Source organism: Ictidomys tridecemlineatus, chromosome 4 (assembly GCF_052094955.1).
Source record: "Ictidomys tridecemlineatus isolate mIctTri1 chromosome 4, mIctTri1.hap1, whole genome shotgun sequence".
Classification (NCBI taxonomy): Eukaryota; Metazoa; Chordata; class Mammalia; order Rodentia; family Sciuridae; genus Ictidomys; species Ictidomys tridecemlineatus.
In genome coordinates this window covers 130,234,648-130,260,505 of record NC_135480.1, presented here as the reverse complement: position 1 = coordinate 130,260,505, position 25,858 = coordinate 130,234,648, and the positions used below count along the sequence as shown (strand labels likewise).

The following is a 25,858-nucleotide window of genomic DNA, read 5'->3' as shown; positions in this document are numbered from 1 at the left end:
CAGCCACCTAGATGTTCACTCTCCCCCGGCTCCCTCTCTGCCACTACATCCGAGGGAAGCAATACTCCCCACTCCTTCCCAGCTCCTCCCAGACAAGGACATCCTTTCCCCCTCCTTCTATCATGGCTCAAGCATGGCATCCCATTCAGCAGAGTTTAAGGATTGTTGAGAGTATTGCTCATTCGGATGCCTGGTCACTGTGCATTCAGATATTCGAATGCCACATTATAAACAATGAAGAAGAGAGACGAGATCTTTATCAGGAAGTGTCTATAAAACCAAATTGCAATCCTGAGAAGGCCACCTGATGCCAAAAGTTGAGGCCTATAGAAAAATTTATCTCCACACATTTGGAGAGAAATTGTCCTTTTTTCAAGACTCTCACACGCACCCTTCACAGCTTTGCCGTCATCTTGGAAACTGAACAGCGCTTCTCAGGCGTCTCAAGGACTTGTCACTTTATCCTTGCAGCTCTCTGCTATTTTTCTCTTCCTAAGCGTCTTTCACGAATTTCCTGCCATGATTCGTTCAGTTTCTTGTCCAAAGCATAGGGTAATTGCTCATTTGTCCTATTCTTTCTCTGCATACAAAGAAAAAAATGCCATGATATAATAGAAGTGAGGGGGAAGAAAGAAAAAAGAAAAAATACACACACACACACACACACACACACACATACACATCCGCACAGTTGCTTTATAAACATAAACTGGAGAATAGAAAAGTTTCCACTTTAGAACCCTGGCATCCTAGAGCCTTGAGCCCTTTCTTTCTAAGCTCTCCCAATGTGGCCATTCATCATCCCAATAATTAATCAGTGACACTCAACACGCTATCCTCTTAGTTTATGACAACTAAAGATGAATCCAAGTCCTTGTCCCAGAGCAGTAGAGTGGACTCCAGGCTGGAGTGTAAGCTGTGACCACCAGCTGCAACCCTGAAGAGCCCACCATACTTGGGAAGGCCTCAGGCAAGGTGAGCTAGGGCCTAGGGGAGTCAGGGAACATGGACCCTACCTGAACCTGGCCCAGATCCATGAGTGGTGGGAAAATGGAAATGGGAACAGATCTAAATAGAGGTTGCAGGAAAGTTACTCAAAGGGCCAACCAATAGTGAGGATACTTTTCAAGACCTGATTAGCATAAATTTTGACCAAAAACATTTAATAACTTCTAAAATCTGATTAGGATAAATTTGGACCAGTAGCATTGGTATATTTCCAAAATATGATTAGCATAAATTTACACCAAGAGTGTTGACCCAAGAGCTGTATAAATCCCTAGACTAGTACACTCAAGCTCAACCTGTTGTCAGGTAGCCTTTCACCTTGGGAGAGTTCTGTTTCTATTCTTCCTACTTGAATGAGGCCTACTCCTTTCATTCTTGCCTTCCATTGTCCATGAATTTCATTCTTTGGATTGATGAGAGAAGAACCTGGAAAGAAATTGGCAGTTAGCTGCTGGGGTCTGCTGCAACACCAGAGGGCATAGCCCACCATTTAGAGCTGTAATATACCACTCAATAATAATGGAAAAGAATCCAACTTTGCCACTTGCAGTCCTGGGAGCTGACATTGGCAGGCATCCTCTGCTATGATTAGCTGCTAACACTAAAAAGGGCTGTCTCAGTTGCAAAGGGCTGCAACTTAAGCAGATTCCACCTGCCAGCAGAAGCAGAGAAACTCCAGGTTCAAAGTGATACATATCGGTCAACCAGTTGGATGAAATCTATAGCATGGTATTTCAGAGCTACAGACTATTTGGACAATCATCTAATTTAAATTCCTCTTTTCTGAGATAAAATTAAATCTAAAACTTATATTAATATGCCCAAAGCCATAGAGCCAAGACAGCTCTAGAATTTGAATCTAGTTGTTAAATATATTATTCAATCTAGTGTTAAAAAATGTGCAAATCTTTTTAGCACTCAATCAAATAAGTAAAATATTAAAAACTTCCATGAGTGTTTGGATTTTACCTTATTTGGTTGCATCAATATGTCTAGCCATTATGCAGTGCACAGGCATTTAGAAAATCAACTGTGTGGCATTTATTGAGTGACTTTACAGCCTGCCCTGCACCATGGTCACTGCCAAGGTTAGGTACTCAGGATACAGTGATAATCAATTTAGATACTGTCTCTGTCCTTGCATGGTTTCATTCTAGTAGGGGAGAGAGAAAATAAACTAGAAAACAAGCAAGGTAATTTCTGATAAGGTAGTGTTAACAAAAAAAAAACCTTGTAAAATGTTAAAATGTGATCAGGAGTGGGATGTAGGCAGGTTTGAGCTGGGATATTCAGGGAAGCTTTTGTGAAGAGTAGCCTTAAAGCACTTTGAGAATGGTAGAACAGACCCTCATCAACAAAGATCTGGGAATGAGACAGGCCAGCAAGTTGTTCTGATCATGATTTGGTTTCATCTTTATTACAAACCTATAAGAAACTGTGTGTCAGTTAAGAGCAGCAAAACTGAAATTCTTGTTATCTGTCCTCTAGAAAGAGATACCATATATATAATAACATTTTGTTTTATATATATTTATATGTGTACATTATATATTTTTAATATACATATATTTTTACATATTTACGTACTACACATATGCCTTGATTAGCTGCTAACACTATTTTCTATGGTTATACTTACAAATAACATTCTATATGCTATGGTTTGAATGTCGATTCCCTCTAAAATTCATTTGTTAAAGTCACCAAACTTGGGCCCTAAAAGGAAGTGGAGCCTCAGGAATGGGTTAATCCTGCCATTAAAAGGGCTGTGGGGAGTGGGTTTATTCTCATTTGTTCTGTGCCACATGAGGACATAACATTCCCCTTCTCCAGAGGACACAGCAACAAGGTATCATCTTGGAATCAGAAATCAAAATTGCCAGAAATCAAATCAATCTTGAACTTTCCAGCCTCCAAAACTATGGTAAACAAATTTCTGTCTTTTATAAATTACCCAGTCTGTATACTTTGGTACAGCAGAACACAATGAACCAAGACACTGTATAGGGGCATATATATGTACATATATCAGTCGACAAATAAATTTACCTTCACCACCACTTTCAAGAGAAAGAAAATATGAGCCATATATATAACTTCAAGTCTTGGAGGAGTGACATTAGAAACTTAAAGGACTCAAATGAAACTATTATTAATATTTTATTTCATCCAATATATCTATAGAATATGAACATTTCAACATGTAGTAATATAAAACAATTACTGAGATATTTTACCTTTTTTTTACACTAAGTCTTTCAAAATCCAGTGTACGTTTTATAAGTACAGCTAATCTTAGTTCAAACAATCGACATTTCAAGGATTCAACAGCCACATCTGGTAGCGACTACCATGTAGAAAGGACAGGTCTATAGTTTGCATAGCATAGTGACTAAAACTTATATTTCTTCATAGTACATTTTTTCTTAACAGAAAAAAAATGTCAAAATATGCCATGTCTGCACATATTTTTTGCTTCTCTCAATATGTCCTGGCCCTATGCCATCCTATATTTTAACACCATACTGAGAGCACTTTGAAATTGAATCTTTTATTATTTCATGATACAGGAATTTCCCATCCTTGTTATCACTTCTTATCATTTTGGTAAAGTAAAAGACTTTACATTTCTACTACCATATATTTTTAGTCTTCTATTTCCTAGAAGTGTTTGGGTCCAGTGTATATGTGTTATCAAGCAGATTCTGTGCCACTAGAGACAGAGCCAATAAAAAGGAAGTTTATTAATAACAAAAGGCAGCATGGCAGATGGCAGAACCTAGGTTCATCCAACTTGGAAACTGAAAACTAAAAAGAATGTCTTGTGGGGCATATTGGAAAAATGTCTCCAAACTACACAAGCTGACTTCCTTCTGTTCCAGGGTTCACCTGTGTTGCTGACTGAATATGAAAACCCTTGAGTTGCACATTAGTGAGAAAGAGCCAAAGCTCAACCATCTGTATGCATCCAAACTGCAAGATTCTGGAACAAGAGACTGCTAAATAGAGGGGGAAAGGAGTTCCGTCATAGTGACAAAGAGAGTGAGCAGGAGAGATCAAAAAAGTAGGAGGAGAAGAGAGGGTAAAAAGAGGGAAGAAGAAAAGAAAGAGATAAAGGAGAAGTTTTGAATTATAAAACAGATAAGCCCTTACTTAATCTAGAAAAAAAAATCTTTTTTATACTGCCACTAGGCAGCTTGGAGGCCTGTCCCAAGCCCTGGTTATGATGTATCAGTTCCCCAACTGTAACATCCCTACCGGAGAAAGAAAGAGGCCGGGGTCCAAAAGGACCGAGTACTTGGAACCTAGGCCCCTCTTTCCCTTCTAGAACCTGCTGTACTCATCCAGGTCCCTGCCATAGGGCCCTAGCTTGCTTGTGGGGCTTATGAGGACAATTTTCACGTCTATACTTGGATGATACACTGGGCCACCTGAGGGATGACATAAGAGCAGCTGTGTGGAGTGACAGAATGTAAAGGACACTTGAAAATTATAGACTGCAGTTCCCTTGAGATGCATGCAAAGCCCCTTAAGATCTAGGAGGGAGTCAAAAATGGAAAGACTCAGGGAGGACTAAGGGTCTTCTTGCATCATCTTGTTTCAGGACCTACCAATGTTAGGGCCTGGTGGTTTTTTCCATAAACAATCAGTTCAAATTACTATGGTAATTTTAATATTTCACAATGGGTGAAAACATGTTTGATCTGGTCCTATGGAAATATTCTTTGTGAAAGGGTCTTTCTATTATTTATGGCATGTTATAATTAGTGGCTGGCTAATTAGTTGGGACCATGAGTTTTCATTTCAGTAGACCACGGGAAAAGTGGACAGCAACATTCTTACTATTCCCTTTAGTCATTCATGCTACCATTGATGCAGAAAGGAGAAGCTAAATGAGGAAGCATTTTTGGCTGAGAACCAAAAATCATAATCAAAGAGCTACCTGAATCCTTCCTGAGTCCAATCACAGTGGTCAACACACTCAAAATCTCCTCTGAAAATGAGCTAGAAGGGAGGAGTCAAAGTGCATGAGGCAAATCTGGAGAAACCACTCAGAAGAAGCAAAAAGAGAAAGATAAAGTCTGAATCAGATTGAGAAACTTTAAGACCATTTTCACTTCATGAGTGACTTTGGCTTTGGGGACACAAAGGTAATCAGGAAAGAAAGGAGTCATGGTGATTTTAGCACATGGAGTCCTGAGACATACATCCATTTTAGGTTTCTCTTTTTCCCCACATTTTTGGAAAATTTATCCGAGCAATTGCTTCTTGAAGGAGACATGAATTATGCCTCCTGAATGGTGATGAGTAAATTTAAAAGGGTTCAGGGCTGAATGCATGAATACTCAGACAGTTGGCTTCTTCCTCCTAACTCAGAATTCCAGCCTTCCCGACCATTAAAATCAGACAGGTAAGCTTGTAAGAAGTAACTTGTATAAAATATAGTCAAGACATCAGTCCAGTTTGGGTTAGGCCAGGTAGATCACAAAATAGCATCACAAAACAAATGATGGAGGCCAAAGGGAACCTTTAATAATATCTCAAGTTAATTAAGATCATTGCATTTTTAAAAAATTAATAAACCAAGAAACGGTCATTAATTTATTTGCAAACTATTTAGTATAAAACCAAAACCTTGCTCTGCTATATTTTCACTAGGTTATGCAAATTTTTTTCTTTGAGTTTCACATGAATTAAAGCAAGGCAGATGTCAAAGAGAGTAATAAATGCAAATCTCTTTAAAGATTAAACCGACTTGAGATTTTGAAACCAGTTAGCATCCAGTCCAAGGCATCCTTACCTACAAAAAACAGTCCATGCACCACTTATTGGCAGCTTAAGAAAGAGGAGAAAAGTTTTAGTAACATTTGTTATCCGTCTCTTTAATTATCTGGCAGTGTATGTTTATGTGCAGAACTCTGTGTGTGTATGTGTGTGTGAAGGTGTATGCCTGTGTATGTGTATACTGTATATATCTGTATAAACACTTTAGGTTTCTTTGTTTCCTTCTAAGTCATCACTGCAATCAAAGGACATTACATATTCTACTTTGTATCTTTACTCAAATATAAAGGTTGTTTCCATTAATCACAAAGAATCCTGACAATCTAACTGGACTTAAGTTCATCTATATTAATTCCAGATAACTAAATGTGGACAAATGCATGTGTTAAATGACTGACTCTCATCAGAAAGTAAAAGAGAAGCACTTGATTTAGAGAATAGGGACAGAATTAAGTAGGCATTACACACTTCATGGAGTTTATTTGGTTTCATTATACAGTATCTACAGTTAGTCACCCGGGGAGAAAGGAATAAAAGAGGAGTGTGAGTTAGGTGTTTAAATTTGTTCAAGTATTATAGTAATGAGTTCCACAATTTACCCAAAAAATGCACAGTAAAACACTGCTCTAATCGCTCAGCAAGCCCCATTAGTCACTGTGGAGAAAGCAAAGTGCTTTAATTCCTTCCAAACCATCAAGAAGACAGGGAGGAATGGAGCAGTCAAAAGTGCCTTTCTCAAGGATGCAACTGTTGACCCACAGGGTAAAACAGGTAGAGCCAGGCTGGGAGGCATAACCAAGTATGCAGTCTTTGCCCATCATGTCATTCCACCATTCCAATATATTTAGAATTATATTAGCTATAGCTGCTTTAACAAACAAACTTGGTGACTTAAAACAATGCACATTTATTCTCTTACAGTTCTGAAGCCAGGAATTTGTAATGAGTCTTAGGGGGCTAGAATCAAGGTGTTCACAGGACTAGGCTCTCTTAAGAGGCTTTAAAGGAGAATCCATTCCCTGCCTCTTGTATGTTGTAGGCCTTTTCGATATTCCTTGGCTTGAAGCTGCTTCACCCCAATCTCTGCCTCCATAATCACATTGCCTCCCTCAGACCCCACTTCATGTGTATGTGTGTGTGGTGAGGGGGAAATTACCTTTGCCTCTGTCCTGAATGAACATGTGATAGCATTTATGACTCACCTAGATAATACAGTATAATCTCCCATCTCAAAATACTTAACTGAATCATGTCTGCAGATCCTTGATCTGCCAAATAAAGTATGATTCACAGGATCTAGATATTAAGATGTGGGTTTGTTTGGGAGTGGGGACATTTTCAGCCCTTATAGATTCCCTTAAGATATTGAAAATAGCTCACATCTTCCAGATCAGGTTCTACCAATCATCACCAAAGTTTTAAAGATAACTGTTAAACATTTCCCTTATCACTGAACCATAGTGATAGGTTGAATAAGAGTAGGTGAAAACCCAAGTCCCTGCCCACCCTATGCTGCCCTCCTTGGCCCATTGTGGCATCTTCCTCCCATGACAATGTCTTGTGCTACTAGATAGGACTTCAGACAATCGCATCCATTATTTTATTTCAGCTCGATTTTCAGGGTCTATACTTTTCCACCACCTTCTCACTATTAAATATCTTCATTTGTCTCCATCCCTCTACTGAAATACTTTGATATCTTCAAGGTTGAGTGACAGCTCTCCTCTCTCCTTTCTTTACAGTGCTACTCACTCCTTATTCCTGAACACTGTTTTTCCACTTTCTCAAATTCATCCCTGACCTCCCTTTGCAGAGTGAGTTTGGGTCCCACACTTCTCATGGTGTTCCTCTTAACATTGTCTCCTGCCTCTGAGACTCTCATGTTTGGTGGTTCCTGAATTGACATTCTCCAACTGCTGTCCCTCAAGTTCTCAGCCAGTGATTCTCAAATAATGAGCTTAAAATATCAAATGGAAAGACCATTAAAATGCAGATTCCTAGGTCTCCCTCAGAGGTTTTGGCTCCATAGATCTGGGGAGGAGCACAGGAAGTTCATTTTACAAACGCCCAAGTGATTCTAATGCTTGTGGTCTATAAACCAGAGCATGGAAAATGCTGCTTGGGAACTATATTACACTATGAACTGGGTGGTGGTTCAAATATTTCACTGCCACTCAAAACTACACTTGCATAAATTCCAACAATCCGTTGGCAGACTGGTTTTCCTGTGTCTCCTGATAGCATTACCATACTTCCACACATAAGAGAATACCTTGGATTCCCTTCCTCATCCCTCTGCAGACAGATTCTGATCCATATCTAGATTCCATTGAAAACTTTCTAGAATAGTTCTTACAAGCTAAAGAATCATGGGGCTCTAGAGAGGGAAGGATCTATGAAATAATACAGTCCATAACACTAGACCTTTCAACTGTCAGAAAATGGAAACCCAGACAGGTTATGTCAGAAGATGGTAAGCACCTGAAGATACTTCTGGTGTCTGGGGGAAAGGAGGTGATGAGAACTTCATAAACAGATGCTACAGTTCAATGGTTCCCACTGAGCAGGAACAGTAGAATCAGAGAGCTTGTGTTTAAATCTCCAGCTCTGCTACATACTAGCCAGTAAGGTAAGCTCTCTGTCACCACTGCTAATTGGGAATCATAGTAGTTCCCACAAGATAATGGTTTCTTATGAGGATTAATGGACAATATATGGAAAGTATACAGAATAATGCATTCTATATAATATTACCTATAGCAATAATATTGCAATTACTAGTAGTAGTACTGCCACTATTATAATAATTTTATTATGAAAACCACCAGGAATATCCCCCAAATTTAACTTTGACTTCTATCTGCTAACTCTGTAGATTTAAGTCACATTTATACTGTTTTTAACTTTAAGAGACATCATTTGACTCAAAATATGTTTACAAGTACACAAGTCTCACAATTTTTACAGAGAATAACAGTCAAGCCACAGGTGTCTAAAACCTAAGGTACATTTCTACCATCTGCTTTGAAAATAAAGGTTATCTATGACACATACTATATAGCTGGCATTCAGCTATTATTATAAAATATCTATTGAACACTTCAAAATCCTACAAGTATTATGCAAAACATAGAATAACAGTTTTGCTAGGCTCTAATTGATTATGGACCATATATTTTTAAGAGAAGATGCTGCTGAGTTACTTAACACAGAAGGAAAGAAACTAGGCTTTCAGGCAAAAAATCACATAGTCTTAAAGGAGAGCAATGATTTACTGTGTGTTTAGGGGTTCTGTCTGTGCTGCTTCTTCAGCATTGCCACATCTGAATTTTCTACAATCTTTATACAAAGCACATACCAGGCTGGTCTTCACACTGACCCAACCACAACTGACAATAATAGAATTAATTATTGCATAGATTAAAGATCTCTCATCTTTGAGGTCAGGTACTGAGGTATGAGATAACACGTATCTTATAACTATCAAACCACAGCCACAGAACTATCAAAGTTTCAATTAATTGGCCTGGATGGGTTAGAAAGAACATTTGCAATAGAAATGAAATAAAATAAAATATTTGAAAACAAGTAGGTTTTTTGGGAATTTTAAAGTCAAAATATTTTTATACATTGTATCATTAGGAGGAAATGCCCTTGGGATGAAATTTTTTCTATGTAATACAAGACTCAGGACAAGAAGTTCAGACCTTAACTTGGTAAAAATAAAATCATATGCCTATTTCTATTAGGATCTTGAACACATGTGCTAACAAATCTCCTTTTAGCTCTCCTGAAATGATCCCCAAAATCAGAGAAAAAAATGTATTGGACAACGTAACCATTCAACAATGCATATTTGCATGCACCCCATAATCTTAAAAATAACTGCTACTAAATAGAAATAAATGAGAAGAGAAATGCTGACTATAAGACAGTGTCGGCTGATTAAAATAGTCTCACTTTTCTTCTTTTTCTTTTTTTAGTCTGTCTTTCATTCAGTAGAAGTTCATACAGTGACACCTAGTGCAACTGGAAAGGCTATAACAGCCTGGGAGAGTGAGCGAGATAAGCTGCCTGGCAAACTCCAGTTTTAATTTCAGCTAAAATAAGCTAATTCAAAACTGAAAGGCTCACATTTTGTCTCAGACTCCAATATGCATGCATATCCTAATTATCATTTGAATCTATTTAAAAATGTATCGTGCTTATGGGCCATAATTCCAGCTCAGTTCATTTCCTAACAGTTAAAAATGCTGGATCATTAATATCCATAATGAAGTAGAACTGCAATTAAGGGACTCAGTGAAATATCTGTACCACCAACCCCCAACCCAATGCTTCCAAGATGGGTTCGGCAGCAGTTGAGCTACTTTTCCTCAATATTTCTGATGTTTCCACTTTTAACATACCACCAGAAAGACTTCCACTGAGTTCTATTACCAGAAACTTCCAGAGATCTGCAGAAACACACACTCCTTTTTGCAAAGCATCCTTAGGATGTTCTAGTCAAATGATTCAGAAATTCCTTCAGTGGGATTAGATGCTTTTTAAGAATCAATAACATGCCGTACTCACCTTGATATTTCCAAAACAGTCACATAAGTTCCTTACACAGAGTAAGTGCTCTGGAATGTTTTTGGTGAATGAATTTTGTTCTAGTTCTTTAAGATCTGTTCCTTTCCTTTTTAATATCTCCCTTTTCTATATTTCAGTGTCACCCATGGCATAGTTTTCTACAAACACTTACTGGAGACTAGACAAGAGCTGAGAGAATCTAGTGGTGAATCAAATCCTTCATTTGGGCTGGGGGCACCAGTCAAGGTGGCCATGCTCTGCTCCTACAAGTGCAAGATAAGGCAGTCTCTCCAACACCTGCTTACTGTTTAACAGAGGAATTGACTGGCAATATTTATTTTTTATTTTAAAAAATACTCTTACCAATATTACATTTCAGTCCATAAGCAAAGGTGCCCCAAAATACAAAAGTTCTTGCCACTCAACAAAATAATTCAACATGTAAGAATCTAAGTAAATAAAAAATAGAATGTATATAAAAATATATCTACTTACTACAGCAAGATTAATAATAGCCAAATAAAAATGTTATAACCTAAATATCCAACATGAGGGCAATGGTTAATTTATTAGCATGGCAGACTATATAACTTACTATCTTACCCCCAAGACCCCTGCCCCCATCCCCAAGTTCTTCTGCCATCGTTCCTGTTTTGAGAATGTGGCTAACTTCCCACTACACCCACACCTCTCTTTCTCTTTTTCTGAGGACTCTCTCTGACTCATCAAAGAGCAAGGGAATCAACATTCCCATTGACAATCTCAACAAATGTGGGATGAGAAGCCACAGATGCTTTCAGTATATCTCCTGGAGAATTGTACCCTGTGTCCACAGGGGTAAATGTCTCTTCAATGTATCCCCTTTCCTACTCAATTTCCCCATTTATCAATAGTTTCCAGGATCACCTCCAAATAAACTACCAACATCCAACTTTCAGGCCTGATTTTGGAGAGCTCAACATAAGATGATTAGACTACATGCATGAATTAGTATGATGTAATCAAAATGAATGTCTATGTCATAGATTCGTGCTTGTTCCAGTGCTAGTGTTGACAACTGTCTCCTCACCTGAAAACCACAGGTAAATGCATCCTCATATTCTAAAAAGTCAAAAAGCTGCTACACACTGAAGGCTCATACACAGCCTCAGTTTGTGTATTCAGAGGGAGCAAAACCACCCATACCCCCACCAACCTTCTCTTCCCATGTATATATAAGAACAAGTGGAAAAACAGGAATTATCCTGGGCCTTTCCAGAGGCACTGAAATGCTTACTTCTACCTCTTATCAGATGCTTATTCATCCCCAAAGCCAAGAGAGGAGGCTCCAAGGGAAGAATTGCAAGGTACCACTAAGGTACCACTAAGCGCATTGCCATCACATATAGTTCTCTCTGGAACTTGGAAACTGTAAGACACCTGAGCAATTTCATGGCTCCTTACTGAAAGAACATCATGATTAGGGGAGTACTGGCTCTTGGATTACAGAAGGCTTATCAAGTAGTAGGCATCAAAGGTCTGAACAGCTTGCACATCTGTGTACAGAAGCTAAACACAGCTAGCCCCAGGAAGGGCTCTCAATGACATAGGGGATCAAAATGGAATCTGCTTCACACTGCCTCAAGGAAACCCAGAATAGTATACACCAGGATGGGCATCTTTCAATATCAACTGGAAATAGAAAACAACAGACCAAGGTGGGAACCATCTCCATGTAATGTGCCTGGGGCCATATTCCACCCTTTACTCAACATTGGAAGTAACAAGCTAAGAACAGGGAGGAGACAGTATGAGATCACCACCCACAACCCTCCAGCACCAGGCTCACCCAGCCACCGGGTTCTGGGAGATGAAATGAACCAGCCTTTGCTACTTGAAATATTATAAACAAATAGTATTCAGCCTTAAGTACCCAAAAATATAATGGTTGTTAAATGAGAAAATGGTGAGGAAATCTGACCAGGATATCTTAAAATCTAGTATCCTAGGAAGAAAATAATGTAAGTAGAAAAGTATAAGTGAGAAATTAAAATCTTTTCACATTTATATTCCATACCAACTAAAACTCTTCTCTAAACTAGTATATATAACTAGTTTGTATAACTTTTCAATTAAATTGCAAAATAATATAGAGAGCAAAACATATAAAATTAAATATATGATACAAATAGATGAATAAAAGGTGAAAATAGATGCTAGGTAGGTAGATGATTGATAGATGGATAGAAAATAGATGATATATAGGCAAGATAGAAACACACTAGAAGTTTTTTCAGGTAGTATCATCTTAAGAAATCTTATTTCCTTCTTTGTAATACACTGTTTATAAATTTAAGATAATATTTGTACTCCTGAAATTAAAGCCAGATGTTATCTTAGAAAGATACAAAGCAAAGACAGTAAATAAATGCCAGGATATGTTCTACTTTTAAAAACATAAACTTCACCCCCTCTTCTTTACCCTACTTGCCTACTATCCCAGCCCAGGTTTAATGACTGACAACCAGTTGCCAACACCCCTGAAGAGTGCTCTTATCTTCTGCTCATTTTCTAAAACTCCAGGAAAATAAAATTCTTACAGGGACCACCATTCTATTTCTCTCGAAGATATGCATTCAGTGAAAGGTTAAAAAAAACACACACAAATTAATGGGAAAAGAGCATCAAAGGAAAATTCCTTAACCTGATTTTGCATTTTATTCATCATTTTGTTAACAAGGCAGCCAGTCCTGTGAGGAAGGAAGGAATTGGCAGGCCAACTGGGGAAGGCCTCCTTTGAACAAAATTTTTCAAATCTTTATATTCCAAAGACAAATCCCCTTTGTGGTTTTGAGAAAATTGGAGGACTGTAAATTCTTCATGCCTAGACATGGCACACAAGAGGAAAAGCACAGAGGTCACTATGGACAGGCTCTAGATCAGGTCAGCATGGGCTCTAACTGAAGCTCTGCCATCTCCTGGCTGTGTAGTCTTAGGTTACTCTCTGTGCCTCAGTTTCCCCACCTTTAGAGTGGAAGTACTTACGGTATCTACTCAGATTTGTCCTGATATTTACGTGAGTTACATATGCTTCAGAGTGCCTGGCACTCAGTCACCACTACAAATGGTCCTCTGGCGAATAATGGAACTGGGGAGTACAGGTTAACAAAGAAGAGTTTCCATTCATTTAGGAGTGTATAATGCAAATAGGAACTTTCCAGGTTTCTCTTCATTGACAAGTTCAGTAGCTTTACCACCTTAGGTGGAGAGAAGAAAGCTCAGGAGTCACAGGTTCAGAATCAAACTGTGGTTATTGTCATTGTCATATAATAGGACAGTCGCCATTTAAATGTGCTTCAGCTTCCTCATCTTGAAAGAACAGAGGGACTGCAGTCACTTGTCCCACCAATTTCACAAGGCTGTATAGAAGAACAAATGTGAAAATGCTTTGAAAAACTATAAAGAACTGTACAATACAGGTATTTTTAAATAGGCCAATAATTAAATTAAAGTATGAGGATAAAACTTAAACTAATATTTCCTACACCTTGGGAAATATATCTACAAAATGTCAAAAACTAAATTATATTTATCTCTCATTATTCTATATTCTCCCATGTCATTATTGTTATTAATAACCACAAGATGAATAAATATCTACATTATATTAGTATACTATCTGCCTCAATTTCTTAAATATGCACTGTTCAATATGGCAGCCACAGGCTATATGTGACCAATGAACATTTGAAATTAGACCAGCCCAAACTGAGATGTGCTGTACATGTAAAACACACACCAAATTTTAAAGATAGTATGAGGGAATGCAAAATATCTCATTAAAAAATGTTAATAGGTCACATGTTGATTTTTCATTTTGATTGCATGTTGTATTGATTACATATTGAATATACTGAGTTAAATCAAACATGATTACAATTAATTTGATGTGTTTCTTTTTTAATGTGGCTAACAGAAAATTTTGAATTACATATATAGCACACATTATATTTCTATCAAGCAGTGCTGTCCTAGCAAATAATGGATCCCATTCTTAAGAAGTACTTGGAGTCCTGTTAAAGGAAGCTGGAGCCTAATCCAATGTTATGAAGATTTATGGCCTACTTTTTCCTCTATTAGGCACAGGGTCACTGGTCTAATTCCTAGGTCCTTGATCCACTTTGAGTTGGGTTTTGTGCATGGTGAGAAATAGAGGCTTAGTTTCATTTTGCTACATATGGATTTCCAGTTCTCCCAGCACCATTTGTTGAAGAGACTATCTTTGTCTAGTACGAGATAACTGTTATTTATGTGGGTTTGTCTCTGTGTCTTCTATTCTGTACCATTTGTCTACATATCTATTTTAGTGCCAATACCATGCCATTTTTGTTACTATAGCTTTGTAAGATAGTTTAAGTCCTGGTATTGTGATGCCTCCTGCTTCACTCTTCTTGCTAAGGATTGCTTTGGCTATTCTTGGTCTCTTACTTTTCCAAATGAATTTTGCAATTGCTTTTCCTATTTCTATAAATAATGACATTGGGATTTTAATTGGAATCACATTGAATCTGTATAGCACTTTGGGTAGTATGGCAATTTTGACAAAATTAATTTTGCCTATCCAAGAGCATGGGAGATCTTTCCATCTTCTGAGGTGTTCTTCAATTTCTTTCTTCAGTGTTCTGTAGTTTTCATAGATATGTCTTTCCTAAAGCACAAGAAATAAAATCAAGAATTAATAAATGTGATTGACTCAAATTAAAAAGCTTGTCAGCTAAAGAAAAAAATCAAAGAGATGAAGAGAGAGCCTACCTTTTGGGAGCAAATTTTTGCCACACGCATGTCAGATAGAGCACTAATCTCCAAGAACTCAAAAAACTTAACATCAAAAAAACAAACAACCCAATCAATAAATGGGCTAAGGAGCTGAACAGACACTTCTCAGAAGGAGATATACAATCAGTCAACAAATATATGAAAAAACGTTCAACATCTCTAGTAATTAGAGAAGTGCAGATCAAAACTCCTCTAAGATTTCATCTCACACCAGTCAGAATGGTAGTTATAAAGAATACAAACAACAAAATATTTTGGCAAGGATGAAGGGGAAAAGGCACAATCATACATTGCTGGTTAGACTGCAAATTGGTGCAACCACTCTGGAAAGCAGTACGAAGATTCCTTAGAAAACGTGGAATGGAACCACCATTTCACCCAGCTATCCCATTCCTCAGTCTATACCTAAAGGACTTAAAATCAGCATAATATAGTAATGCAGCTATATCAGTTCTTTTCACAATAGCTAAATTGTGTAAGCAATCTAGATGCCCTTCAATATATGAATGGATAAAGAAACTGGTATATATACAGAATGGAATATTACTCAGCATCAAAAGAGAATAAGAATATGGCATTTGCAGGTAAATGGATGGATTGAGAATATTATGCTAAGCGAAGTAAGCCAATCCCCAAAAATCAAAGGCCGAATGTTCTCTCTGATAAGTGGATACTGATGCATAATGGTGAGGAAGGGCATGGGAAAAATGGAGGAGCTTTGATTGGGCAAAGGGAAAGGAGAGGAGGGGAGAGGGTATGGGGGCAGGAAAGATGGTGGAATGAGATGGACTTTATTACCCTAGGTACATGTATGACTGCACATATGTTGTGTTGCTACATCATATACAATCAGAGGAATGAAAAGTTGTGCTCCAATTGTGTACAATGACTCAAAATGTATTCTGGTGTCATATATATGTAATTAGAATTAATTAATTTATTTTAAAAACATAGGGTTAGCTTTTATTAGAATTTTTTTAGCTGTTGATGAACCTTATTCCTATTCAATTCTTTATATCTGGTGTCTCACACATTCGAGGCAAGCACTCTCCACTGAGCCACAACCCTAGACCTAGAGTTAGCTTTTATATTTAAGTCTATGATCCATTTTAATTAATTTTTGTGTACCATGTGGGGTAAGGGTCAACATTCATTTCTTGCCTAGTGATATCCAGTTATTTCCACATCATTTGTTGAACAGATTATCCTTTCCCCTATTGAATTTCCATGAAATGTTTAAATGCAACTATTTACCATTAAAAAATAAACAAACAAACAAACAAACAAAAAGAAGTAATTGGAAATATCACCTCATTCAATGAAGTATCTGGAGGCACAAGGCATGAGAAACAATTGATTCCCTATGACTTTACCATCTTCTCATTGTTATGAGTTGCCAGCATTTAGGCATAACAGGAAGGGCAATAAATATTCACATCAAATTATATGATCTTTTTAGATAAAGTTTCTGGGAAAGAATCACAACTGCAATAATGAGAGTAAACCTGCAGTTCCAGACAAATAAACTAAATAAGACAATAAAACGTCCCTAGATGAATCCAGAATTTGCCTTAAGTGCTGTAAAGCCTGCCTGAACAAGCATCAGATCATTTGAATATGACATTCACTGACTACAAAAATCACAAGCAATTGTGACACCTTATGTGGACAGTGTGGTCCAAGAGACGTCTGCTTCATAGAGCAAAAGAAGGGAAATCAATGCCCTGGTTCAGTACTACAGGGAATACCATGGAAGGAGAAGGCATGGAGTGGCAGGAGAGAGCTCTCTTTACCCTTTTACTCTGTGTGGCACCAAATGCCTCTGGAGTTTCTGGACCATGAGTGAACAGCACATAAAAATAACTTTGCTTTAGCCAACAAAGATCCTGTGGCCAAAAAGCCAGCTGCTTCTCAATTTAGGGTTACAGTTTATGTTTTGTACCAGACCACCTGAGTTCTAGGCACGGCCATTAAATAAGCTGTGGAGGTCTTGGCTATTTGCAGTGGATGTAGTTCATGCCAACTGCATGATGCATTGAAGGGAAAAAGAGAAGATGTTGCATTATAATACAAATCCATTTTACAGCATTTAATGTTTTGTTGGTTTCTATAAAAGCAGCACAGGGACCTAGAATTAGCAATAAATATTGATTTCCCAATACTGGAGGTTGGAAGGGAAGAATGTAACATTAACTGAAAAGGAAATATTACTTTTTCACTCCAGCATGGACTTATTCTGATCAGAAAAAATAAAATAAAATAATGCACAAAGAAATTACAAGTATAAATTCAGTGTGTTTTAAATATTCAGTTTTTACTAATTTTCAAAAAAATTATCAAAACAACATCCTCCTTTTCTCATAATGAAGCAGGCAATAAAATTTAAGTAGAATTCAATTATCTCCCATAATTTAAAATTCAAACAAAAAAGGGACTATTGAGGAACATATCTGGACCTCAAAACACTGAAGATAAAAGTTTTTAAAGTATTTTTGAAAAAAATTCAGATGAAGTTTCTTTTAGTCCTATCCTAAAATTCTTGGGATTTCATGAAAAGCAAACAAAATTAAATTGCAAATACTAAAGTACATAGGACTGTCAATGTCGTAGAGCATATATAGAGACATTAAGAAAGGAGAAGCTATAGGACATTCACTTGAAAGATTTTTTACAGTTGAGGCAAACAGTCAGTTTGCCAGTTGCCACTCTGGCTTTTCAGGCTTTTTTGTCTGCTCAGGATGTTGGCAGGAGTGGTAAATAGATTTCCTCATGGATCTGTGTTGAGAAGGACTCTGAGGTCCTGTCTGACTGAGCTCAGGATCAACAGGAAGCAGTGCTCCAGGAAGCATTGACTACTGGTGTCCGCCTGGAAGGGGACATGGCTATTCTCATGTCACATCTTTGCTTTTCCTATAATGGCAGGTGTAGCTGGGGGGAACACCTTTCCTGTTATTCTGCTCGGGTTCCATTTCATTCAAAAGAGATCATTTCACAAGTTATTGACTGCAGTCAGCGCCCTGTTCTCAGTGTCGTGTCCATGATTTCCAGAGTTCACTTCTCTTCACTCCTCCAATCATCTCTTCTTCACATGTGGTACTGGTGCTTGCTCTTTTTATCCCTCCAGGGCCACTTTAACCTCTTCTTTCTGACTCCACCACAAAATGTTCCTTCTCCAACATGTAAAAATTTCTCCACTGTGCATAAATTATGGAATGACAAGAATTCTGCAGAAGCCAAAGATCTGGATATAATCAAAAAGTCCTTTACCACCAAAAGGAACACTGTAATGTTCTCTCCTCAAATTATTCAGAATTAATTTTTTAACATAATGAATGCCAACCTTACCCTTTAACTCACTGCCATCTGCCATGAGTCATCTCCCAGGCAGAAAGGTCACGATGCTGCATCACGAAGGCGCCAGGGGACAGGCTGGGTCCAGGCTTCCCTCGTCAGTGTCATTCACCTCTCCAGCAAAAACACCAGCCAGCATCAACTATTGCTGTCAATGTCAGACAGTCAAGTGCCATCAATTAGAGATGGCAAAAGCTCAACAACTTCTGAGCTTGGCTTGAAAAGAAAAGAGTCCGGATGCTTGTGCCCATTTGGCAAAATCTTACTAAAATTCATCTGAAGGAAAGCACATCTTTTCCAATTAGAATGATTTCTGCTAATGTAGACAGCAAAATAATAGGTTGAAAAATAGTTATCATCAATTCCATATGGTTCACATGTCTTATAGATGACCTTTGACACCTGCATTTGTATTTACTCAATTGGGAATTTAATTATGATGTGGAAACCTGAGATTTGAACTTTGAGGAAATCAAACATTTTTTTTTTTTAGAAATACTTCAAATATTGATTTCCTTTTGAAAGGAAATGTACTTCTACATGACTCATATTTGTTCTCATTGCCTTTCAGTATCCATGTACTAAATACCTAGTTCAAGTTCTGCTATGGATAACCAATGGGACCCAAAGAGATAGACTTATGATAAGGGAAATGGGTAAGGGAAGCCAGAGTTCATAGGTAACATATCAGAGGTTCACCCGGCTAGACTGGGAGGTTCAGACGGCTTTTTGGAGGAGATAGCATCTTGGCTAGGTTTTCAAAGAAATGCAGAGAGAGCCAAAATGAAGTCCAAGGGTCCATGCAACGAGGGAAAGAATTGGAATAGACAAGATAAACTTCTAGGTCGTCCTGGTTCCAAGAAAAGTTTGGCATAAAAACGTTCCATTCACAGCATCTCTGTCTTGTTCCTGCTATTCTGATTCATTACAGTCCTGTCTTATCCAACATTAACTAGGGCCAGTGGTTGCAATGAAAAAATAGCAATATTAAAATAACGTAAGAGAAGATTCATCAGACTCACCGTCTAATTGAGGAGGAAAAATGTCTTTAGCTGCATAGGTGTTGGCTATTAAGTCTAGGGACAAATGTCATATTAATTGACTAGATAAGTACGTGGGGAGTGTCATCTTGCTGCCAACATTTTTTCCAATTTCATTCAAGTTTTACCTAATATCTGGTCACTCCCAATAGTATAAAACTATCTAAAAATCCATTTTCAGAAAGAAAAATTAAATATGGAAAGCATGAGTTCCATTCGTACAGTCACCTTGTCATGTGCAGATTGCCATTTGAGATTGTCCAAGTTGGCATCAGATTCTCTCAGCATGTGAAACCAGCTCTCTTGCTAATTTAGCTGCAGGTCAGCCCTCACTCTGCTTCAGAACAGCACTCAGGGAATTGTCTTCTCTGGCTGGGAAAGACGATTGGAATCTGAGAAAGGAAAACAAAGGGCACCCTCCACAGAGAAGCTGCCAAACACTTAGATCTTTCATGTTGAATTACACTTGTCGCCCTGAGATGTGTGCCGCTGACATCTCTTGCCTGATCCACAGCCGTCAAGCCCGCCCCACTCAGAATCTACAGTGAGCCTTCAACTGCTGCAGGAAGAACATCAAATACTTTTTCCACATCTTATTATCAAAGCAAAATCTAAACCGTTACTGCCTCATTCAGATTTATAATCAGTTCAATAAATTACACTGCCATGAATTTTTTAGAAATGTAACCATCCCTGGAACTGAGATGATAAACTACTACCAAGCCTCCCTGGCCAGGACCACACATCTTTGCAGTTGGAGTCCAGGCCTGGTCTGTGTCATTGTGCTGAGGATCATCCAGACCTTCCCTGCTCTGCTCTGTGTTTCCTTGCTCACATGGTTCATTTGGCAGCCTTTTCAGTCTTTGTGACCTTGATCAAGGAGTGGTCAGTTCTACTCAGTTAGACCGAACTAAAATGCCACGTGCTAAAATGTGCATGAACTAATCCTCTTACTTTGGTGAGAAGAGGGGAGTTAAGGGAATGCTGGACATGCTAGTGAGTGTTTCCCAGAAACATGTAAAAAGGAAAACCCTAACAGCTTCATTGATGCATAGCACATATATACAGGAAGAACACAAATCATATATACAGGGCGACAACCCCTATGGAACTAGCACCCAGAAAAAGAAACAGAATCTTACTGTAGAAACACTGTCCTGACTTCTAATGGTATCTATCACTTTTACCTCAAATTAGGAAGGCTTTAAAAGTTCGCATCATTATGCTGGGACAACAAACATAAAAACCAGAACTCTCTGGCAAACCAAATGTATGGGATCAGAGTCACTTGTTTTCTCGACACTGATGCCGGTTCAAATAACTCTCATATCCTTCATAGATGCTAAATATGCAACAAACTCCCTGCTACTCAAGGTCAATGTCAATCTGATTCTTCACGTTTTTTTTTCTCCCAGTACCATGCAAAAGTGCCTTAGGCCTCCAGGAGCTCAATGAAGACACCAACAATCCTACTGGCCAACATTTGTGTTTGCAAATTCTGTGTCTCTCATTATTGGGCTGGGCAAAGAATACCCTACCTGGTTTGATAAGGGGTTCTCTGGAGAAAGCTTTTGCCTGAGGAGGATGTCCTACCAGCGGATAGCACACTCAAACCATCACAGGACCTGTGGCTTTCAGCTGGTCCCTTCTATTCTCTGTGCATGCCTTCCCCCACCCTTCTGGTTCTTTAAAGGGATGGGACACATGCACGTGCACACACGTCTCCTTCCTTTTCCTTCCACTGGTCTATGTTAAAAGAAAAGGATTCCCTTCTATGTCCCACCTCCTCCATTCCTTGCACCCACCATTTGACCTGCAGGCAAATGAAGCCATTCAAATATTTGTTCATCATGTCATCTGTTCCCATCTGACCTTGCAATTCCTGTCATGCTCCACATGTCAGTTTAAAGCATAACGTCATTAATACCTCCAGTGCACTAATGGATGCTTCACACACGAACGCATTAATGAAATGTGTTATTGTTTTCCCTCACAGGACATTAACAATCTACCTCATGCTGCGTCCCCGAAGCCCTGCAGAGCTGCTGAAAACCACTAGCTATCAAATGAACCCTCAGTTCCGCCTCAGTAACTTTAAGTTCAAGTTTATCACTGAAGCGTCACTCATGTGAGAAGAAGATACAAGCCTCTGAGGGCTTTGGGGCCCAGCTTCAATTACCATAAAGAGTAAAGGGAGGCAATAGTGGCAGAAAGGGGGCAGGGAGAGGGAGCAAGGCATTGAAACAAAACCCTGTCAAGATGAAATAGGGAAGACCTGGGTGTCACCTGGATGATTTGTTTCTCACCTCTCCCCTTTGTCTATGGGCTGATGGTTTGAATAATGAAGACAGTATTGGTTTTCTTCTCCAGTCTGCCAGCGCAGGAGGTATGCTTTTTCTGATGGCACAGCTGACATATTAAGAGGGATTAAAGTTTCTGTACACAGGCAATGTTTAAATTAGCTTCCTTAAGCCCAAAAGAAATCTTTCAAGCTGATTTGCAAAATGAACCCCAGCACGGCCTGTAGCCACCCTGCACAGGTTTCCTAAACAGAGCTCTGGTGCTCTATTTGGCCAGCTGTTTTGCAAAATCAGAAAAAAAAAAAAAAAAGAAAGAAAGAAAGGTAATTCCCTTTCAACATCGCCTCAGCCAGTATTTCTTCTGTAATTAAAATTGAAAGCTTTCCCCAACAGGTTCTCAGAGGCTCTCCTGGAGAAACAGATTTCTCTTTTCCTGTGTAATTAAGCACAAATTGTAAGGTGTTGGGCTTTACAGCAGAGGAGCAACGAATGGTCAAAGGTGTTCCATCCAAGGCTGGGGGAAGCCTTTGTGTTTGGTTAGCTGTTAGGAAATGCTAATTGCTTTTTCTCTTGCCATTAGGCACTAATCCCTGCTGTGACGGAAATTTTTCCCAGGCTGGGGCCTGAAAGGTGAAGAGAGATGTACAGTACAAATGCCACAAACAGAGTCACCTGTACCAGCGAATTGTAGCACAGCCAGGAAGACAATTGTCTGCCCAGTGTTTGTACCAACAGCGCACCTCACAATTCCTTTTATTCATGTCCTGGGGGCAGGCTTAAGAATAGGTACAAAATGTGGTGTCTGAATGTTTCAAGTTGCTAAGCCTGTACCCTAAACATAAGCTTCTAATCACAATTAAGCATCTAATCAAAACTCCTGGCTTGGGAACAAAAGTCAGGGCTTAACTCTTTCCTGGGCTGCTGACTACAAAAAGACCTTTGTGGAATGCCTGGAGGAGCTATTCTCTGAGGGGGACGCATTCTCATAGGAGGACTTAGCTGTTCCTCCAAGTCTCTGAAACAGCAAGGTGAGGCTACTTACTTTAAATTGATGTTTCCCTTGTCACACATGCAACCAGGCCAAATGGAGCTGCAGCCACATCACCCTTAAAAAAGCAAGCCTCATTCCAGAAACAAATAGGTAGCTGGAACCTCAGGTGATCATTTTTCTTCCATTTGATTTTAGCCCAATGGCAAAGAGATCCAAAGTGGCCCTGTGATTCCTGCACCCTTGGTGTTCACAGCCTGTGCAATCATCACCTCCCTTTGCATGTAGGCAGGATCTAGGATGTGTGTGTGTGTGTGTGTGTGTGAGAGAGAGAGAGAGAGAGAGAGAGAGAGAGAGAGAGAGAGAGAGAGAGAGAGAGAGAGAGAGAGAGGTGTGAAGGGGTTTTGCAAATGTTAAATAAGGTCCATATTTACCAAGATGGACCTAGAAGAATCAGGTGAAAATGCTTCTAAGAAGGATCGGGCCGGGACAGATCAGAGATTCTCTTTGTTGACTTAGAATAAGCAGCAGTGTTGAGGAGGCCAGTGTGGCAAGGATCTGCAGGTGGCCTCTAAGATGAAGGGTAGCCTCCAACTGGCAGCCCACAAAAAGCTGGGGCCCTCAGCCACACAGCAACAAAGAAGCGAATCTGCCAAAACCTACATGAGCTCAAAAATGGGTTCTTCTCCAGCTCAACCTCAAGATGATCATTGTATTGTCATGAGCAACTAATTAAAAAAAAAAAAAAAGAATGTGGTCTAGTCCAAAGTTTTATAGGAGGCAGATGAGTGCTGAGCAGAAGACCTAATCCACCTGTGTTGAAGAATCTTAAGCAATGGTGATGGATTACACAGGGATAGATAACTAATGCAAGCCTTAAGCATTCAGATCCTCCTTCTTTAAATTAATGGTGATTCAGTTATAGTGCAGTGGTAATCTTCAGGGATATCTCAATAATCAGCCCCTGATTCTCACCCATCAATGCATTACATATTGGGTCCATGGTGCACACTTTTTGGGACACCTGGTTGAGATACTCTGTCATATTTCATTTCTTCACAGCCTTGACTTTGTTTTGTCACTGAGGCAGTCCATATTTCAAAGAAAGACCTTGAAGGGAATAGGAAGCCACATCATATATGGGTCACAAAAATATAAAAAGATGAATATTATTATTATTTTCAATCAAGTTAATCTTTCTAAAAAAAAAAACACATGTGGAGATAAAGAGAACAATCATTTTATTCCTGTGTGTTTTAAGTACCCGTCTCCTGCATTCTCCAGGTCATAAACTTCCAGAAAATTTTCAAAGTTCTCAACAAGTGGATTTTACTTACAATTCAGAACTTTTTAGAAGTCAACTGCCATACAGCAGTAGATATGTTTTGTTTGTATTTTATTTGGGTTGGGTTTGGTTTTTGTTTTTCCCCCAGGGAATTTGACAAACTGAATCTAAAATATTCATGGAAGAGCAGACCAAGAAGATTCAGAATACTTCAGAAGACTCTGAACACTAGAAATAAAGAACTGTTATAAATGGTATTAATTAAGACAGTGTAATAGTAGCACAGTAATCAAAAAATCATAAGCCAACAGAATAAAAACAGATATCCAGATCAGGATATTTGTATATTGACACATGCTACATGGAATATATGACATTACAAGTCAGAAAGAAAACAATGTCATCTCATAAAAGATGCCCCACTGTAGCTTCCAGATATTTTTTTTCTGGGAAAGGGGAGCAGGTAAATAACTCATATAAAAATTTCTTTAAAAAGCAAAGCAAAAAAAAAAAAAAAGGATGAATAAAAAATATAAACCAGTATCTTGAAATTAAAATACAATAAATAGTTATATGAATGTGTTAGATTTCCATCACTGTGACAAAATACCTGAGATCATCAACTGCCCAAGAGTTGGAGAGTTTTCAGTCTATGGTCAGCTGCCCATGTTCATTTGGGCCTATGGCATGCAGTTTATCATGGTGGGGAGCACATGTGAAATAAAAATTGTCTATCTCATGGCAACTGGGAAACAGAGAGAAAGGGGAGGGGCTGAACTCCCTATATCCTCTTCAAAGGAGGGGCCCCTTTTACCTAACTTCCTTCTACTAGGCTCCACCTCCTTAAGATTCCACCATTTTCCAATAGCACCCCAAGCTGATGACCACCAAGTCTTTAGCATATAGGACTTTGAAGGACATTTCAGATCCAAAATTGAGTACTCTGTCGCTGGCCTCTTTAAGGGTCATAAACATCTCATAATCCAAAATGAATTTAGCCCATCTCCAGGAGTCCCCAAAGTCTTAACTCAGTATAGGAATAAAATGGTTGTTCTCTTTATTTCCACATGTGTGTTTTTTAGACTTAGTGCTCAAAAGCCTGAGTCTCAAGACAAACCATTCTTAGCTGTGAGCCCCTTTACAAATAAATAAAAAGATATGCACTTCTAAGATATAACAGCACAGGGTAAACATTCCTATACCAAAATAAATAAATAAATAAAAGGAGGAATGGGAAAAAAGCAAGGAAGAATCACACTAAAGGAAGAGCAAACTCAGCCGGGCAAACATTGAATCCTACAGCTCCGTGTCTGCTATCTGTGACACCCAGTGGTGTGATGTGAGCTCCAAAGAGTTTGGGCAGCCCTGTGCCTATGGCCTGGCTGGCTATGGGCCACATGGACTGTGCCTGCTGGTTGCCTTCAGCTTCCCTCAGCAGGTGTTCCATGGTCCTGGTATCTCTAACTTCCTTAAGTCTCCACTGCAGCCCTTAGCCTCACTCTCATAACTTTATTATGAATTACTCCATCAGAGGCTGCTTGCAGGGACTCTTAACCCTGCTACACATCACCTGGCCTCCCGGGCTTCCCTTTGAAGACTCAGTGGAAGTCTTCTTGACCCCACAACTCTTGCATTCTGTGTTGCAAGACAAACATCACATGGATGATGGCAAGGTCTGACCCCAGCTCAGACTGTGTGAAAACCTGCTCAA

At 38.8% G+C, this 25,858-nt stretch overlaps 1 long non-coding RNA gene across 1 annotated transcript in view; it reads right to left on the bottom strand.

The window, feature by feature from the left end:
- Window positions 1–13,042: 13,042 nt before the first annotated feature.
- The window catches only part of LOC144376873 (uncharacterized), a 32,538-nt gene continuing 19,722 nt past the window's right edge, over window positions 13,043–25,858 (bottom strand). Inside the window, exon 3 of the long non-coding RNA XR_013437243.1 lies at window positions 13,043–15,055. This is a non-coding gene — a long non-coding RNA (uncharacterized LOC144376873). The remainder of the gene's footprint in view (window positions 15,056–25,858) is intronic.